We start from the raw sequence: 19,287 nt of genomic DNA on the forward strand, positions 1-19,287 counted from the left end.
CTCTAGTATCACTCAAGAGGCCTTCTGGTGCAGTAACCTCATCATCATCCTCTAGTAGAATTGGAAGGTGCACCTCATCCTCACAGATTTGAGCAATATTGCTGTAGTCATAATCATCTGATCTTGCATGCTCTTCTTGGATGTTCAGCATGTCTATATTATAAATAGTGCATTTTTTTAAACTCAATGTACATGAACAATGGTGGTTATGTACTAAAAGTTGAGCATGCAAATTCTGCTTCTAGGTTTTACTGTTGAGTACAGTCAGTTACAAGCTGAATGCTTGCTGTGCATGGCTGCACTTGAATTGGAGTACTCCATACTATCCAATATGTGAGTATATGCATTCAACACATCCTTTACACCCCCCCCTCCCCCACCATACTATTTAATTATTTTGAGTGAAACAGGCAGCATAGCTGGACGTTATCCTTCATGTTTCCGTATGGTGTTTCCGTATGGTGTAACAAACATTTAGACTTCTTTGCCTGTTGCCATTACCATCATCTGTAGTAGTCTGGACATTAGTACTAGACACCAGTTCATCAGGATTAGGACATACAGTTTGTTCAGGAGTTGAATCCTCTGATGTCCAACCTTTGGATCTCTTTTTTTACGATACTGCATGCGTGCTCGCATCTTGTGTTTATTTCCTGACAAAAAAAGGAACAATTATGTCTATTTTACACAAATACAACACCTCCTTTGCTCAGGGACCCAGATCAGAAGATGGCCGATGGAACAATATATGATAGGATATATGAACATTCGTACAAAACCGATCAAAGGTTGTGCATCTCTAACACAAAGCTGTGGAAGCTTAATACAAACTGTAGTGAAGAAAAAAAACAAAGCGCACCAACCCTGTGCAGTACCTCAGTAAGCAATTGTTAAATTTAGTTCTTTAAGAAATATACTCACAAAAGTAGCTGTTCCATAGCGTTCCATAATGAGAGCAATATAAAAGGCATATAAAATCCCAAATCGAAGCACTGGATTAGGAGACATGTGCGAATCCCATCAAGAGGGGAGACTCTCAGGGTAAAGCTGACGTGTTTCGAAGGGGGGTCCCTTCTTCCTCCGAGCTCTGAGGAAGAAGGGCCCACCCATCGAAACGCGTCAGTACCCTGAGAGTCTTCCCTCTCTATGGGATTTGCACATGTCTCCTAATCCAGTGCTTCGATTTGGGATTCTATATGCCTTTTATAGTGCTAATTTTATGAGTATATTTCTTAAAGAACTAAATTTAATAATTGCTTACTGAGGTAATGCGCAAGGTTGGTGCACTTTGTTTTTGTTCTTCACTACAACATGTCTATTTTACAAGCAAACTCGGAATACTTTTTTCATCAATAATTGCCATCTTGAAAGAAGAAATTAATTTCACAACACAGTTTCACATGTTTTACAGACAGCATGCTAAAATTTTGTGGTTTTCAAAAAAGGTTTACTTACCTACTCTGCGCAAAAGATTTTGCACAGAGCAGCTATGCAGCATCTCTGCAAAGGGCCCATGTTGGCCCAACTGTATCCTTCATCTGAGGTATGCACCCATAGCAATGGTGTTGATAGATTGGCATAAGTGCTTTTCAAAACTACTAATATGATATTTATATTTCAACTTACGGTATATTTTTTTAATGATCTTGTAGATTATTGCAAGCTGTTTCTGCTCTCTGTGTTTAAGATCTGACCACCTTTTGTGTAACTGATCCTTTGAACGTTCAACACCATGCCTCTGTATTATAACTTGCACCACTTTGTCTAGGATCTGTAATTTTCTCTGGTTGGGCTTGTCATAGTCGCTGACTTTCCCATCATAATCATTTTTATCCAACATGTGCACCAGATCCACCATTTCCCCTCTGCTAATGGGCGTTGCCTTCATTCTCTTCCCTGTTCCACTCTTGTTTTTATACCTATCCATTTCTCTCTCCTTCATACTGCTGCCGAACGAGCGGAGTGTGGCGCAGTATCGGGCCATAAGCGTCTACACTAAACGGCATGTCGCAAAAAGGGGTGGAGACATGCATGTACACATGCTCTGTTCATTGGTGCTAAGATCTTACAGCCGAAAAAAGTTGAAAACGCATGTTCATGGGAAGCGATTAATCGTTTGACTGAATCTTTGTTTGAAAATTTTCAAAACAGGTAAGACTGAAAATGAGAATGTAACTTAATGGCACGATTGTCTTGTACTCTAATATTTCCTTTTTTGTTTTTTGGCAGGGGTGATGACTGACAAATTCACGTCACCAGATTTCTTACCCCAGTTTATTGACATGTACAGGGAAATGCCATGCCTATGGAAAATAAAATCAAAACTGTACTCAGGCAGATTAAAAAAGCATTAGGCCTATGTCAAGCTGGCTGAGCTTTGCACTGCAGTAAATCCACATGCTGATGTGAAATATGTGAAGTCCAAAATGGCGAATCTGAGGACTGTCTTTAAAAAGGAGCTTAACAAAATAACAAATTCCCAAAAGTCCAGAGCGGGTGCTGAGGATGTGTACGTCCCAAGACTGTGGTACTTTGAGAGTCTTCGTTTCCTCTTTGATCATACTGACATGGGAAGCTCGCTTAATACGCTCTCCTCTTCAGAACCAGTGTCAGCAGAGGAGGATTTGGATGGACCCAAAGTTTTGCCAATAATCCCAGTAAGCAGTAGCTAAAATATGATATATGTAATTGCATATTTTGTAAACATTTTATTGGAATATCCATAGCATATCCAATAATAGTGAGATTCCATCTCTACCATCAGTGTCACAAAGCAGGTCCAGGAAAAGGAAAAATGTTGATGAGGCTACTACTAGTTTCCTGACACAGGCCACAGCTGCTCTGCAACGCAAAACAGATGACTGTGATGCCTTTGGAATTGTGACCGCTAACAAGCTGCGGAAGATGTCAGACGAGCAACGCCAGTTCTTTGAACCCTTATTAGTGCAACTGCTCAACAAAGGGATTAGAGGTGAACTGAATCAAAATACATTTATTGGAGAATATCAAAGAACACCATTGTCACATCCTCCAGAGTTTCTGGCTACTTCTTCAGCATCTAACTCTATGCAGCATCATGTTACCCCACCTATGTCACATCATCCACAGCATCAACCTACTCCATGGTCTTGTCCTGTCCCTGAACATTCCTAGCATGCACCAGAAAGATCCATGTCTTCATGGAGTTCTGAATTTCATTACACAAACCTTTAAGTTTTAATATCTAATATTTTTTTTGTAAAAAAAAATGTTCTTATTGTTATGTTATGATTTGTTTAATAAGCTTGTGTTTTCCTTTTATATTTCAGAGTGAAATATTTGTAGCAAGAATTATTGCTGAAAATACAAGTTTTTGGGATTACTTTCTTTGTTGAATTTCTGATCTTTTTTATATAGTCTGGTATTTTTTAGTTGTTACATGGGGAGGGGGATAGCAAAACAATTGAGCTTTGTTTAAATGAAATGCCATAGACTGCCTGAGTATTGTTGCTAACATGTCCATCCATTTATTACTACAGTGAAACCACCTTCTGAGGACTACTTCTAGCAGGTTAATGCACCATGTCACAAAGCTCCAATCAGCTCAAACTGGTTTCTTTAACATAAAAATGAGTTCACTGTACTCCAATGGCTTTCACAATAACCAGATCTCAATCCAATACAGCACCTTTGGGATGTGGAGGAACAGGAGATTTGCATCATGGATGTGCAGCCGACAAATCTGCAGCAAGTGCATAATGCTATCATGTCTATATGGACCATAATCTCTGAGAAATGTTTTAAACACCGAATACAATCTATGCCAAGAAGAATTAAGGCATTTTTGAAGGCAAAATGGGGTCCAAACTGGAACTAAAAAGGTGTAGCAAATAAAGCAGCCAGTGACTATATATATATAGAGAGAGAGAGAGAGAGAGATTTTAATGTGATAACAGGGTTAAAAAATGGAAGAAGAGAGGCAGCCAGGGAAAGAGTGGTAGCGATAACCAATTTATGTACAGTGTCAATCATATACAGTAATTAGATAACAAGAGTCTACCAATGTATAATAATGATCAATTCTTATTAATTATGAAATGCGTATCATAGCAAATTATAGAAAAATAGCTAATTATCTGATGGAAACCGTTCTTTTACAGATTAAGAACTTAGAGAACACATATTATTCAACAACTAAATGTCATCCTGCCACTCTACTGCACCACCACCAAGAAAGTAAGTCATGTAATTAATCCTGTTTTGTCTTGCTGCTTGGGATGCTAATCTTGGGTGGACATTTCGGACTGGTGTGAGAATATCTTGAGTATCATGCCAATCAGTCTGGGTAGAAGAACTGGGAAGAGATTCAACTCTTTCTGTATCTTTATCCTGTGCTCCTGAAAATATATCTTTTGATGCATTGCGACAAAGAAAATTGTGGAGGATGCAACAACAAAGGACTACTAGATCAATTTTATGTACAGACAAATTGATCGCGGTATGGAAGATGCGGAATCTGTTGGCCATAATTCCAAAGACATTTTCAATGACTCGACGAGCCCTTGATAGTCGATAATTGTACATTTTTTGTTGCTTTGTAAGATTTCGAAAAGGAAAAGGCTTCAAAAGATGCTCTCCCATAGCAAAGGCATCATCAGCAATGAAAACAAAGTTCAGTCCTTCAACTGTTTCCTGAGATGTGGGCAAGTTCAGTGATCCATTGCGAAGACGTCGGTAGAACTCTGTTACTTTTATAACCCCTCCATCCGAATTCCTACCATTTTTACCAACATCCACAAACAGGAATTCATAATTAGCATTGACAACTGCAAGAAAAACTATGCTAAAGAATCCTTTATAATTGAAATAGAAGGATCCAGAGTGTGCTGGGGGTGCAATCCCAATATGTTTTCCGTCAATATATGACAATTTCCACTTTTCATTGAATTGGTATGCTGTTTCCATCCAATCCTCTGGAGTTGAAGGGATCTATGGTTACATTGCAAAAAAGAAAATTATTATAACATTGAAAATATAATTGTCTTTTACTTTTAAAAAACACTATTGCTCATCATTTTAGTGATGACTATGACATTAGTCCACACAAGATTACCTTGATGTACTCTTTCTGAAGTACCTTGATTATTGCAGAACATGGCTCAGGAATAATCCTTCCTAGTGATTGAGATCATATTCCAGTACTATATTTTAGGTCCTGCAGGCTTCATCCAGTTGCTAAGAACCTGAGGGTGGCAATTATTCTTTGTTCAGCAGTTATGGAGTCCCTCATAACTGTGTCTTGCTTTTGAATGTATGGTGCAACTGCTGATAATAGTTGTTTGAAATAGGCATCAGACATCCTCAGATAGTTCCTGTAGTCTTCTGGATTATTCTCCTTTAATTCTCGAATTAGTTCGATATGTGAATATTGGTCTCGGTTATGCAGCCACAGCTTGGTCCAAATTCTTCTCTTGCTTGTTGCCCGATGTTTATATTTTTGGATAGCCAAAACACCAAGTGTAATTATACTAATTTTTTAAAACTGGGCCTCATCCACGTTGAATATCAACAGTATGTTCGTGAAAAAACAACGGGCATACGAAGATGCTTCCACTTCAGAGCACGCAAAGTATCTATTAATAATATGTTCTAATGCGGGTCACAAAGGATAAATGCTGATTCTGGGCGGAAGGGCGTGGAACGCTCATTCTGGGCTGAAGGGCGTGGAACGCTCATTCTGCCCGAAAGGACGCGGAGCGCTCATTCTGGCCGGAAGGGCATGGAATGCTCGTTCTGGCTGGAAGGGAGGGGAACGCTCGTTCTGGCCGGAAGGGCGTGGAACACTCATTCTGGCCGGAAGGATGTGGCTACAAGGTCACACGCACACTTTATCACCTCCACTTGTACGGAAGACGTCAACACTACGTATTACCCGATGAACGATTTTTTTAAATTGGTTTATGTGTGCCACGCTTTCGACCAACGAACGAACGTCTCTCGGTCGTCGGATGACCGATCAGTCGATTTTCTAATCGTGTATTCCCACCTTAAGGCTGTTATAAGTTTCTGATGCAGGATATTAAAGTGAACTCAAGATGGCAGTGTCCTGCAGAACAGTGGCATTCACACTCTGTAGTACAGCCCCATGGAACTTGTATGCTGAGCCGCAGGACTTTACTAAGGAGCAGTGTATCTAGGAACTACATTTCTCAGAGGAGCTGGTGTGTGGGCAGAGGGATATACATACCCTCAGGAGAGTGAACGGTGAGTGAGAGCAGAGAGAACTGGAGAGAGGAGTGTGCTGACTGTGGACAGGCCATGGAAAGAAGGAGAAAAGAGGCAAAGAGAATCTGCTATGCATTGACCTTGCCGCATTGTCTGGAAAGCTAATCTGCCAAAAGGTGACTGGAGGGGACGCTGCAGGCAGGTCCAGAAAGTGTGTGTAGGCAGCTAGTCTACATGTCTGATAGTTCTCGCTGCACACTGGGGACAGTGAAGCCACCTCAGGTTGAAGGTATCGGGTTCGTTTCTGAAAAGCAGGCCTGCTAACAATAACTCAGACTCTGTGATAAGTGTTGTCTTTTCTTAGTTTAAGCTGACACAAGTAACAACTGACTTTGCACATGCCAATTCTGTTTATGCTGTGTAACCAAGCTACAGTGGATATAAAATGTCTACATACCCCTGTTAAAATGTCAGGTTTCTGTGATTTAAAAAAATGAGACAAAGATAAATTATTTCGGAACTTTTTCCACCTTTAATGTGACCTATAAACTGTACAACTCAATTGAAAAACAAACTGAAATCTTTTAGGGGGGGGAGTAAACATAAAAAAACTAAAATAATGTGGTTGCATAAGTGTGCACACCTTCCTATAACTGGGAATGTAGCTGTGTTCAGAATTAAGCAATCACATTCAAAATCATGTTAAATAGGAGTCAGTACATCCTACAGCAAGTGCCATGGTCGGCAGAGAGCTCCAAAAGCATCAGAAGGATCTCATTGTTAAAAGGTGTCAGTCAGGAGAAGAGTACAAAAAAATTTCCAAGGCATTAGATATACCATGTAAGACAGTGAAGATAGCCATCATCAAATGGAGAAAATATAGCACAACAGTGACATTACCAAGAACTGGACGCCCCTCCAAAATTGATTGAAAAGACGAGAAGAAAACTGATATGGGAGGCTGCCAAGAGGCTTACAACAACATTAACCTCCCTAGCGGTATGATTGTGTCAGTATTTCTGTGCTCAAAGCGGTACATTTTTTTGCATGGAAATATGTTGTTTTTTTATTGTAGGTCTGTATTTCTTAGGAATAACTCACTGAAATCTTTCTGAACAAGAGTCTAGTAAACATCCCGGGTATGATAAAATTTGAAACATGAAATCATAAATTATAATATAATAAATAATCATAACAAATAATAATATAATAATAATAAATTTAATTCAATAATGTAATCTAACCAAAAATACTGAAATTTGAAATAGAGCGCCAAGTTCGCACATCACTGAGCTTAGTCACAAAATCGTTTTCAGTGTCTGATGACGAATTTCCCCACAAACCATTGTCACTCAATTCTGAAAGTGTTTCTAATTTACTATCTCTGTTCTCTAGCTGGTCTAAAACCGCTTTTGACCTAAAGGGACGCTTTTTGGACGCTATGGACTTTTCTCAGTTTCCAGGCAGAAAGAACAGTAAAAATGAAGGCAGGGCACAGGACAAAGCACTAGGGACAAAATGTATGTGAAATGCTTTGATACAGTAATGTTTTACTTTGTGATTTTAGTGTATTTAGTGAATGTCACTTTTAAAATGTTTGAATTTCCTGCTGGTTCCGTCCCCCGTACGTCCCGACGCTTGCAGGGAACAGAACCCGGAAGACAGATGCTGGCATCGGCCGGAGGAGATGGCCAAGGACGCTGCAGGGGGGACATCGCGGGAGTGAAGGACAAGGTAGGTGCAGGAGGGATCCCGGAGCAACGCTGCAGGGTAGTCTCGAGTATAGCTCGGGGTTACTGCTTTTGGTAGTGAAAGTTAACCCCGAGCTACACTCAGGAATACCGCCAGGGAGGTTAAAGGTACTGCAGGAATATCTGGCAAGTACTGGTTGTGTGGTACATGTGACAACTATCTAACGTATTCTTCTTAGGACTGGGCTATGGGGTAGAGTGGCAAGACATAAGTCTTTTCTTATGAAGAAGAACATCCAAGGCCGGCTACATTTTGCAAAAACACATCTGAAGTCTCCCAAAAGCATGTGTGAAAATGTGTTATGGTCTGATGAAACAAAGGTTGAACTTTTTGGCCATAATTCCAAAAGATATGTTTGGCGTAAAAACAACACTTCACATCACCAAAAGAACACCATACCCACAGTGAAGCATGGTGGTGGCAGCATCATGTTTTGGAGCTGTTTTTCTTCAGCTGGAACTGGGGCCTTAGTCAAGGTAGAGGGAATTATGAACAGTTCCAAATACCAGTCAATATTGGCACAAAACCTTCAGTTTTCTGCTAGAAAGCTGAACATGAAGAGGAACTTCATTTTTCACCATGACAATGACCCAAAGCATACATTCAAATCAACAAAGGAATGGCTTGACCAGAAGAAGATTAAAGTTTTGGAATGGCCCAGCCAGAGCCCAGACCTGAATCCGATCGAAAATCTGTGGGGTGATCTGAAATTATTTATCTTTGTCTCATTTTTTTATATCACGGAAACCTGATATTTTAACAGGGGTGTGTAGACTTTTTATATCCACTGTATACTGAAGTTTGCTATAGACCTCTTACCAGTTTACTTCAATCAGTGTGTGAGCTTACATTCTGGTGGTGATTTATTCCAGTTAAGAATGTACTGTGGTGTCAGCAGAGGTTGTGCTTTCGGAAAGGAATCCAGAGCAACAGGGAGCCCAAAAATAATTCAGCAACTCCTAAGGGGGTAGTTCCACAAATAAAATCTGCAAGCTGATTGGTTTCTATGCAGAGTTGCACCAGATTTTGCACTCTCCAGTTTTAGTAAATAACCCCCAGCATCCATAAGGCCATATGCCAAAAATACAGGGAAAATATTGGATAAGAAGATCCAAAACAACTCCAGATCTGGGATGGATCTCCACACAATGTAAAGGAAAGAACAAAAACAGGGTGCTGGAGTTAGTAGAATCACATAAACACTTTAAACCAAACATTTTATTGAATAAAGCACACTTACACATTAAAATATTGATGACTAACAAAAGAAAACCATGAGGACACAGTTGGCAAGAGATGGTAAACAGGCAATTAGTAGACAACCAGATCATGCAGCAGTGGATGCGCTAGCAGAGCCAGAAGCAAACCAAGAACTGGTGGGCAGACTGGTGGCATCTGCAGCTGCAGAGTAGGGAGAGACAGCTATCAGATATAGACAGTGATGTTAAGAATGGAATGAAACGTGTTTAAGGGGTTCTGCCCCCATTGTCAACCCCACTTTTCCACTGTGACTCAAGCAAAATATAGTAGTAAACTGTTAACTCTTGAATTCTCCTTTTGAATTCAGAAGATGGATCCAGCGTGATTACAGTGTTTTGCTTGATTTACATCATAGTAGCACTGTCAGTGGTAGAGAGGGTGACAAAGGGGGCATTTGCTTTTTTTGGAGAGATTGTAATCCCCAATGAAGCAAAGGTAGTACAAGAAACTGACAGGGGCTTTAACCATTCATGCTTTATACAAAACTGAAAAAAGATCTTGGATTTAGATACACGTAAAGGTATACTGAGTGAACTTTCTGACTTTCTGCACGGTTGCAGAGTTTCCTGGATATCATTAACAGCATTTCAGTGATTTTCCTTTCCAGTCAATTTGTACCTATGATGTATTGGTCCTTCAATAGAAAAAGATACAATTAGAAGAAACTGATTAAAGTTGTGTCTAAACATAAGCAGCTATCTAAGAAAATGCTGAGCTTTCCCTTAGAAAATGACATGACACCAAGGAAATGGAGTTATTGCATGTTATCCCTGGAGACCTAGAAGGCTCTGTGCTGGGAGTAAAGATGCGATCACTGCTGGCAGCTCTACTGATGGGGAGAGATTAGACAGCACCTGTCATCTCCTCTACTTCCAAGACTCTTCCCATGTGAACATGTCACTGGATGATGTTATCTCAAATGCAGTTTATGATAATAATCACATCCTGTAACCTATCGTATGCCATACACATTTTATTTGGGGACCAGGCAGTTATTGTGCTTTGCCTTGATTCTTACCACATTAACAATAACAGTGTTTGCATAAGAGGCATTTTAATGTTAGTATTTTGAAAGTATAGGAACATATAATTATTTTATAAAGCAAAGTAAAATGCAAATACTAGTAGGAAGGCATTTAGAAATATTTAGTATGGCAGGGTAAAATATTAAACACTAATTGGATATTACCCTTTTTTGTCAGTTTATATGAAGCTGAAAGTGACTTTAACCACTTCCAGACCGGACACTTTTACCCCCTTCCTGTCCAGGGCAATTTTCAGCTTTCAGCGCTATCACACTTTGAATGACAATTGCGCAGTCATGCAACACTGTACCCAAATGAATTTTTTACCATTTTTTGGAAACAGATAAAGCTTTATTTTGGTGGTATTTATTCACCACTGGGATTTTTTATTTTTTTTGCTATGTAAATGAAAAAGTCCAAAACTTTTGAAAAAAAGTGTTTTTTTTTATAAAATTTTGCAAATAAATAATATTTCATCATAAATCTTTGACAAAATTTATTCCGTTATCTTTTTAGTAAAAAAAAAATCCAAATTAGTTTATAACTAAAAATTATAATTTTTAAACATTTTTTTTTACATTTTTATTTTATTTTTTTATATTATTATTTTTTATTTATTTTTTTTTACATACTGTCACCCTAGCAGTATAGTGTCACCATGGTGACACTGTACTACTTGTGGGGGGTGATGAAGATTTTTTTTTTTATTTACACTGATTGCTTTTACACCCATATAGGATGTAAAAGCAATCATTTCTCTTTCTCTCTGGCTGCATTCTTACACTCATTGAGAAGTACTGAGTGAGCTGTGATTGTTCACAGCTTGTCACATGGTACAAGGCTGTTGTGAATAGCCTTGTACCATGTGACCTCTGTGATCATTCACAGATTTCACACGTAGTAAGCAATGATGTCACAAGTGACATCTTGCTTACTACTTTGCATGTGATCACTGATTGGCCAATCAGTGATCACATGATCGGGACCTCTGTCCCGTCCGACGATCGGTGTTTCACTGTGTCCTGCACTGCCACCGTCCGGCCGTTTATATGCAACGGCCGGTCGGGAAGTGGTTTAAAGGCTGAAATTGTTTTTTTTCCTTAAAATAAAAAAGAAGGTATACTTACCTCCTCTGTGCAATAGTATTGCACAGAGTGGTCCCTTACCCCCCCATCCTCCTCAACAAGCACAGTGCTGAGGGGACACCCATGCAGGAATGCTCCTGATCCAGGCTGTGTGCATCCATAGACTCACACAGTGCTGGTAAGCCCTGCCCTCTACCACTCCACACAGGAGTTTGACTAACAGCATCAGCTATCGCTGCCTGCGTCTCCTGTGAGAACAGGAAGAGGGGAAAAGGGACCTGCAGCCAGGGACAGTGCTGGATCATAACAGGTGGAAGATAAGTGTTTAGGGATTGTGGGGGAGACAAGTAGGGGAGTAGGTTTTTCCTCTTAACGCAGAGAATGCATTAAGGTAAAACATTTTTTACTTTAGAACCACTTAAAGTTTAAGTATAGCACTTTTTACATGGGTACATTGGTTCAGTATGTACCAGTGTAAGTAAGTATGTGTCATACCAGTAGGCACCGCTACTACAGTGCTCTCCACTAGCTTCCAGGTCTCGTGCTGAGTGGCTGCTCTGATGCATTGTAAACACAGGAGGTTATACGCTTGACACAGGCCCTATTCAGGAAATACTCAAGGGATGCAAAATGTTGTTTGATTGGATGTTGTAGAGAGGCAGAGCAGTGAATGCATGATTTCCAGTTATAGAAAATGCAAAGTGTTCTCTGAATGGCTCTTGCGCCAAGGAAAAGACTTCTGTGTTCAGTGGACAGCAGAGCAGCTGCTAGGCATAGGACCTAGAAAAAAGTGGCAATCATTGTAATGGTGGTGCCTTCTACAGTGATTTCTAGCTTCCATGGGCATCCTACAGGTATAATACATGCATATTTACAATGATCCAAACTGGATCAGTGTAACTATGTATAAAATTGCCATATATAAACTTACGCTTTAAATTAAGAAAATCTAACTAAAAAAAAGTTTACAACTGTAAACATCATATATATAAATGTAACACCCTCCAGGTTAGTTGGATAGTTTTTAGTCATAGGCTGAGTAGCAGCCTGAGTCAGACTGGAGAGTGAGGTTAACTCAGGACAGGTCAGGAGGCTCCAACAGGTCAGGGTTTCTGGAGCTCTCCCACCTCTCAGGGATCTTGGCCAATCCCCTGGAAGGAGGCTGGGCATGGTGACCAGGGCAACTCTCAAATGTGGCAGAGCCTGGGGGGAGATGTGCAGTGTCAGGTGGAAGATGGACTGAGAGGAATGCTGGAGTGGGGAGCCTGGGAGGGGGCCCCAGGGAGGTGAGCCCACCTGCAGGCAGGATTCTGCAAGGGAGGATCTCCTCTGTCCCTCTGTCTCTTTGGGAGGACAGCCAGTGAAGCAGGGAAAGAGCCAGCCCAGCATAGGGCCTGAAGGCAGCCAAAAACCCACCAAGCAAAGAGGAAAAGACAGAGTGAGTACTCCTACACCCCCTGGGCCAGATAAGGGAAGAGGTTGGTGAAGTGAAATACCCAACTAGTCTTCATCTGGGACTGTTCTAGATCTACAGCTCTTGGGCCGCCTTGCCCAGGGATACCCTCAGGCAGCCAAGTAAAGAGGAGGATTCATCTTGGGTCTGAGGAGATACACTAAAGAGTTTTTTTGTCGCTCTTCAAGGAGAGACTGTTCTACCCACATTTTGTACAAGGTTGGCAGAAAAGTTGTTCTGAAGTTTACAGTTCTGTTGGGCATCCCATATACCCCTAGACCCTATTCAAGTTTAACCCCTTAATAAAGTTATAAAACCAAGCTCAATGACTGTTTAATGACTCCTGTGTGGGAAAATGCATGTTGCCTGGCTGTGCAGAACTTTAGGGAATCCAAAGCTAAATAACTTCTAAGGGGGTAGTGCTACATATATATTAAATAAACAAAACCATTTAGGTTGCTATGAGCTCCTGTAATTTGCATATCACTCGTCTTTGCTAATTTAACTCATGATTGTTTTTTTATCAAATTTACAGACTAATTTTAGTCTATATCTGTCTATATATGTTCACATTCTCCCCTTCGTTGAGATTGATAGTACACCCATAACAGTTTTGCTGACATTGATAATATTGTTTCATTCTTTTGATATTTAACCTTGAATTCACCTATAGGCTGCTTTGTTCTTTTTTACTGTAATGTTACAAGCTAAATCCCAAAGCACAGGAGGCTGTAAACAGGGCGAAATGAGAAGCATCCCCACATGCTGGGATTAGTATACTAGGTTCTTCATGTGCATGCTCAACAGGGTCATTGCGGAGTTAGCTTTGAACGTCCGTTGGAAGATTAAGCATCAATATAGCTTTGACTGACCTCTCTGTCACTGATAATGCTACTATAATGTCAATCAATCAAAACACTCTAATCATGCTTGATCCATCATCTGAATTACCTTGTCATTCAATAAGAGAATTCAAGAGATGAATGTTTCTTGCCACATTTTGCTTGAGTCACAGTGAGGAAGTGGGGTGAACAATATGGGGCCTCTAAGTTAGCAGATCATTTGTATATGCATATACGCTTATGTATAATATGAGCATAGCACTTTTCATGAACTTCATTTTAGTCAGTGAAACATATTAGGGGGTTTATGCCCACTTTTATTCCAAAGTAAAGTTCAAAAATTCACACAGAAGGTTACCCTTGCAAGGGTTTTTGGTGTCACAACAAGTAACAGCAGTTCAGCCTCCTGGCTATCCTGACTATGTAGTCCCTGAGTCTGTCATGTGGACATGGAGTTAAAGGAATCTCTCCCAAGTCTCTACAAAGCCTCTGGGCTCCAGTACCCTATTCAGGCATTACTAATCCTGGAGAAAACTGCAAAACCTGTTTTCTCTACTCAGAACAGACATCTGGAGCCCCTCAACTTGCATAAGTGAGAACCCTGGGTGACATGTAGCTCTTCTCAAACAGTGATAGGGCACCACACTGTGTGTCTCTCTCTCCCTCTCCCTCTCTCTCTCTCTCTATATATATATATATATATATATATATATATATTACATATCGTATACATTTGTATGTATCAGATGGCCTTAGAGGATCTGGAAAATAATTGGTTTAGGGTTTTGAGGATTGAAGGTGATTTATTTTTTTTTCTATTTATTTTTTTTTAATGAATATACACTCACTGGCCACTTTATTAGGCATACCTTGCTAGTGCCAAGAAAATATCTTCCACAACATTACACCACTACCACCAGCCTGAACCATTGATACAAGGAAGGATGGATCCATGCTTTCATGCTGTTTTTTCAGACCATTCTCTGTAAACACTAGAGATGGTTATGCGTGAAAATCCCAGTAGATTAGCAGTTTTCAAAATACTCAAGACAGACCGTTTAGTACCAACAACCATGCCATGTTCAAAGTGACTTAAATCCCATTTCTTCTCCATTCTGACGCTCAATTAAACTTCAGCAAGTCATCTTCACTACATATACATTTGTGTTCAAAATAATAGCAGTGTGTTGAAAAAAGTGAATAAAGCTCAAAATCCTTCTAATAGCTTTTATTTCCATACACACAAATGCATTGGGAACACTACACATTCTATTCCAAATCAAAACATGAAGAAAAATATATCAAATTTGTGTTGTTCCTCTAAAAAAAATTGAAGATAAGTGAATATTAGACTGTTCAAAAAAATAGCAGTGTTTGTATTCTTCTTTACAAACTCAAACATTCACTATATAAACTGAAAAATGTTTGAAGATTTTGCTTTCCTTTGAATCACTTAATTAATATTTAGTTGTATAACCTCTGTTTCTGAGAACTGCTGTACATCTGTGTTGCATGGAGTCAACCAACTTCTGGCACCTGTGAACAGGTATTCCAGCCCAGGATGATTGGACTATATTCCACAGTTCTTCTCTATTTCTTGGTTTTGCCTCAGAAACTGCATTTTTGATGTCACCCCACAAGTTTTCTATTGGATTAGGATCTGGGGATTGGGCTGGCCACTCCATAACGTCAATCTTGTTGGTCTGGAACCAAGATGTTGCACATTTACTAGTGTGTTTGGGGTCGTTGTCTTGTTGGAACACCCATTTCAAGGGCATTTCCTCTTCAGCATAAGGCAGCATGACCTCTTCATGTATTCTGATGTATTCAAACTGATCCATGATCCCTGGTATGCGATAAATAGGCCCAACACCGTAGTATGAGAAACATCCCCATATCATGATGCTTGCGCAACCATGCTTCACTGTCTTCACAGTGTACTGTGGCTTGAATTCAGTGTTTGGGGGTCGTCTGACAAACTGTCTCCGGCCACTAGACCCAAAAAGAACAATCTTACTTTCATCAGTCCACAAAATGTTGAGCCATTTCTCTTTAGGCCAGTCAATGTGCTCTTTGGCAAATTGTAACCTCTTCAGCACGTCTTTTTTTCAACAGTGGGACTTTGCGGGGGCTTTTTGCAGATAGCTTGGCTTCACATAGGTGTCTTCTAATTGTAACAGTACTCACAGGTAACTTTAGACCTTCTTTGATCTTCCTGGAGCTGATTGTTGGCTGAGTCCTTGCCATTTTGGCTATTCTTCTATCCATTTGAATGATAGTTTTTTGCTTTCTTCCACGTCTTTCAGATTTTGGTTGCCATTTTAAAGCATTTACAATCATTTTAGCTGAGCAGCCTATCATTTTATGCACTTCTTTATTTGTTTTCCCCTCTCCAATCAACTTTTTAATCAAGATATGCTGTTCTTCTGAACAATGTCTGGAATGACCCATTTTCCTCAGAATTTCAGAGAGAAATGCACTGTAACCAGCATGTACAACATTTGCTGCCTTCCTTCCTTAAATAAGGGCAATAATTGCCACCTGTTTTTCAAAGAATGAATGACCTCACTAATAGAACTCCACACTGCTATTATTTTGAACATGCCTCTTTCAATTAGAGATTCAATTACACAGAATCAGCAGCATGCATGTCATGACTGTTGGGTCTGTTGGATTTCTATGACTCTACTACACCTGCTAGTAAATTATTTGCCATGTAGAAATATCATTTCTACCAAAAACAGTGATTGATTGATCAGGTTAGTGATGACTGACTGCTATTATTTTGAACACAATTGTACATGCCTAAATGCATTGAGTTGCTGTCATGTGATTGGCTGATTAGAACTTTGTGTTACCAAGCAATTGAACAGATGTACCTTATAAAGTGGCCAGTGAGTGTATGCCTATCTATATAACTACTATATGAATGTAGGTTTATTATAGAATCCACACTTGTAAATGTCAACACAGCAATGGACCAGTGTGAATGGATCCTAAGGGTTTTTGTTTTCTGGATCAACTGTAGATTTTATTTCTTCTTTCAATGTGATGGACGTGTGTTTTTTTCAACCACACTTAGCAGCATACCTAGAGCAGAGCAGAGCAGAGCAGCAGATAGGTGCTGCCCTGGATCCACCACAAGCACTATAGGATGGATTGATCTTCTGTTTGTCTTTAAATGTTGCTGTATTGGGCAGCAGAAACTGGAATAAAAATTATGAAAGACGAGATGTGTAAGGTGGCACTTAACTGATTACTAATATTATTTGGCCTTGGACGTCCCTGACATTAATGTAAGATGGCACTTCCCTGATCATCAATGTAAGTCAGCACTTTACTGAACAACAATTTAAGGTGGCACTTCACTAACCACCATTATTAGGTGACACTTCACTGACTACCACTATAATGTGGCATGTTGCTGACCACCAATACAGGAGGGCATTTCTTTGGCCACCAGTATTAGGTGGCACTTCACTAACCACCAGCTTAATGTAGCATTTCACTGGCCAGAAATGCAAGGAAGCACTTAATTGACCACCAATGTAAGGTGGCACCACACTGACCACCAATATAAGGATGCAGTTCATGGCTCACCAATGTAAGATGGCACTTCACTGATCAGCAACATAAGAGGGCACTTTACTGACCACCAATATAAAGCAGCACTTTACTGAGCACCAACGTAAGAGGTCATTTCACTGACCACCAATATAAAAATGCATTTCGCTGACCACAAATGTAAGGTGGCACTTCACCAGTGTAAGGGAAGGTACTACAATGTTCATTGTCTAAGCTAGTTTCAGGTCAAATACATAGTTGTTTTTTTTCATGATTTACTGAAAATGATTTTGTCATATGGAGAGAGGGGTGTTTAAAACTGATTCACACTGGGTGTCAAATACTCTAGGTACTCCTCTGACCTGGCTAACTATGTATGTAAATTATGAATGTGAGACATGGGAAAGATTTTCAGTCAAATTCATGTATTGATTATATACCACTTTTAAAGCTTTTCTCAGCTACAATATCAAAGTAATATTCTCAGTAATTGCTTTAATCAATATAAACAGCTGAAACATTCAGCGTTCGAGCAAATAGTGCTTAAAGGCTTATTAATATTAAATTCTTCAACTGAAAACATTCTTCATATTTGACAGCATATTAATTTAATATATCTACTTCACTGTTCCTTAAAGGGAATGTGTAGTGGTTTATGTAGATAGGTTTGTTCTTTTTATAGTGGTAATTTTATAAATATTTTTTACATTTTTTAAGTCGAGTTATTGTTGAAAATTAATATTATCAGTGTTGTATTTTGCCAATATTCAAAGCTGTACATTCCTTTTCAGAAAGTGTACCAGTTTATAGAAAACACTGGCCTTGTCTCCGCCCCTTTTTATAGTTTTCTACAGGCAGTCTGTAGTGGGTTGACCGTCTGCCTTCTGGGCCCCTCCCACAGCTCCACTCTCTGCACAGGCTATCTACAGCAGAATGATTATGTAATTGCTACTAGTGCAAGCTAATTACTGGATTTTAGAGTCATTTGGTGCACATAAAGTGGATTTATATCCTTTGTTGCTCATTGAGGAGTATATTTAAAGCCAAAGTTTGGTGTCTGGAGTTCAGCTTTAAAGAGATCATTACAAGAGTAACTCTTCCACTATCAGACAGATCATTGTGATGTTTCAGCCTAACAGGGCCAGCCTGAAAGGAGAATATTACTGGTGTTATGTGTATTTTGATCCATAATGTTCTGGTAATACATTGTCATACTTTATATATTTATATATATATATATATTGTACACATCTGTTCAAAAGTGTAAAAAATGTCTTTAACTGTAACTTGTCTACCAATGCCTTTTATATATGGTGGCTGGTAGACAGGGATTTTATACACACTGCCGGGAGTGTGTTTAAATTTCTAGAGCCAGTGATAAGCTTTCATGTAGACATGATTCTTCCAGTAGTAAAATTGTTTGATCATTTGCACAGCCCACTGAAGGTACTGCCCCCTGCCCAACTGCCTCCACAAGGTATGGCAGGCTCCCCTGTTTCACCTGCAAGCCCAGGACCAGCATGGTGGGAGATGGCAGGTGGAATAAAAAAAAAAAAAAAAATGTTTTAAGTACCCAGTCCCCACATACATGCACATAAGAAAATAAATGCATACTGTACATGTAAATACAACAAACAAGAATTATGCTGTTACATAATGAGAGCAATAATTCTAGGGCCATCATTCATGGTTGTCTCCAAACTCATAACCTGTAAAGGCTTTGGACAGTTTTTAGTGCCAAAGCTTGTCACTGTTTTACCCACGAGTGCAATTTTAAAGGGGTTGTAAAGGCTCAATTTTTAATTAAAATAATAAAGAGGTTTATACTTACCTGACTCCAATCCTAGGGTCCCCTGCAGTGCACTCGGCTCCTCCTGTTCTCTGTGTGCCACCATAGGAAGACACTTTATATGGGAGTGCTCATGCAGGTTCGCTCCTGAACAGGGTTGTTTGCATCCATAGACACACACAGCTCGGCTCGGCTCTGCCCCTCCCCCCCAATCTCTGCTCACAGGATTTGATTGACAGGGAGCCATTTGACTGCCCAAAGCAGGAGCCAATGGCTCCAACTGTTGCCTGTCTGTCCATTGAGAAAGGAGAGA

The 19,287-nt window shown here is 39.8% G+C and overlaps 2 pseudogenes; one reads left to right on the forward strand and one right to left on the reverse strand.

Moving 5' to 3' along the window:
- The first annotated feature begins 2,234 nt into the window (after nt 1-2,234).
- On the forward strand, nt 2,235-3,153 carry LOC149469150 (uncharacterized; annotated as a pseudogene).
- Nucleotides 3,154-4,173: 1,020 nt separating this feature from the next.
- The window catches only part of LOC149469151 (uncharacterized), a 99,909-nt pseudogene continuing 84,795 nt past the window's right edge, over nt 4,174-19,287 (reverse strand).

Source organism: Staurois parvus, unplaced genomic scaffold (genome assembly GCF_062004578.1).
Source record: "Staurois parvus isolate SC_StPar_1 unplaced genomic scaffold, SC_StPar_1.0 ptg000080l, whole genome shotgun sequence".
Taxonomy (NCBI): domain Eukaryota; kingdom Metazoa; phylum Chordata; class Amphibia; order Anura; family Ranidae; genus Staurois; species Staurois parvus.